Below are 1,823 nucleotides of genomic sequence, written 5' to 3'. Positions count from 1 at the left end.
TATATATATAGATATATATATAAATTTATTTTCTTTCTTTTTTCGCATATCCTGTTTTGCCTGTATGGTTGCGGTAATTTGTTTGCTGGACTTAGATAATAGCCCAACATATTCGCTTCCCCAACTTTATTAGAAAAGGCTTAGGGGACAACATGGTGTGCAATGAGACAGAAAGGGAGGGGGATAAAAATCAGGGGAAGAAAGAAAGAGATCGACTGAAAAAAAAGAGAGGAGAGAGAAAAGATAAATAAGAAAAAAATTCATCAAAACAAACAACACAGAAAATCACCAGTAGCTCCTAGAAGTCAGCTCACACACCTGCATGAAAGAAAAAAACAACAAAACATAAAGGTCACTTCTCTCCAGCCTTTATAGCATCACTGCTTCCACCAAACATAATGAACAGTTTACATCCCTGCTATGCTTTGAACAAACCTTCATAGTTTTACATACATTTTGTTTTCCAGTGGAAAACAAAACAAATCAAAATCATATAATTTTCCTTTTTTAATTGTTAATATTTCTCGTTTCTATTGTTTATCCGGGAGCTTCCATTTTGCTGTCATGTACTGGTTTTCAGATTTAAATGCATCTTTCCATGCATGGCTATTTGAAAATAAAGAAAAGAAAGTGTGAATATGTGAATACTGCCATGATCTTAGCGCTGATGACTGGATTAAATATTCATTCCATTCTCCTGTCCCATTCTGCCCGGTTCCTCATTACCTCTCATCTGTTCCACCTGCTCCTGACTCCATTTAAGGTGCTAGAATCCAGTCATCAGGGCAGATTATTCTTGTTCTCTCGTGCCAGTGGTGAGAGTGTTTTTAGCATACCTTAATGTTTCTGATCACCTGATCTTGACCTGTTCTGCCTCTCAACCACTGTGCGTGCCTATTCTGATCTGTTTGCCTGCAGCTGCAGCATCTATCCTACACAGTGTGTTTTTGTCAAGTGTATTTTTCCCATTCATTCACTACACTTAAATAATGAAATTAATTCTAGCTAAGAAAAACAGACTAGTTTTAAGCGTTTAAATGGACTGGTATGCAGTACATTTGCCTTGTTTTTAAGCCTGTTGTATGCTTGTTTTGAGCAATAACTGGTTAGAGGTTATTAAATTCTAAGCAATAATGATAATAAATGAGAATACGTTGCTTAAAATAAGAAAAAATCTTAACGAGTAAAAGAAAAAGTAGATTTTTAAACTTGATTTAAAATTTTTTGGATGCTTACTACTCTGATATTATGTTCTTGTTTTAAGAGATCTTACCAAGTCTCATTTGCTTGCTGCAGGGGCAGATTATTTTGCTCAAAATAAGAAATAATTCACTTAAAACACTATATTTTTTTCTTATTTTTTAGAAGGCATTTTTTTGTTGTGTGGGCAGCACCCGCTGCATACACTGCAAAAATAATCTAAAAATTAGTAAAAATGTCTTAAATTAAGTGTATTTACCCTTAATTTGCTCCTTTGTTAAATCACATCCATGTATATCTGCACGATGCCACATACCTGTTTCTCTCTGCTTTGTGCTCATTGGGCTTAAACAGTTTTTCTCTCTTTGTCGTTTATTGTGTCAAGAAATAATCGAGAGCATAGTTACAGAGATGCTGAAATCTGCCCTATCATTTAATGTAAGACTAACTCCTCTCCTTTCTGCCTGTTAACTCAAAATTAACAGATTATAACCCTGGAACAATCACAAAGGACTCCCAGCAGCATCCTTCAGTTAGATATACATTATTAGTCTCAAATTCACACACTGCAAGAAATGTAAATCTCAATAAGTCATTTATTTCTTAAAGTAAGTGCTTTTTCT

This window comes from Cyprinodon variegatus, unplaced genomic scaffold, assembly GCF_000732505.1.
Source record: "Cyprinodon variegatus isolate N-32 unplaced genomic scaffold, C_variegatus-1.0 Scaffold183, whole genome shotgun sequence".
NCBI classification, from domain to species: domain Eukaryota; kingdom Metazoa; phylum Chordata; class Actinopteri; order Cyprinodontiformes; family Cyprinodontidae; genus Cyprinodon; species Cyprinodon variegatus.
Note: the sequence above shows the minus strand (reverse complement) of the source record.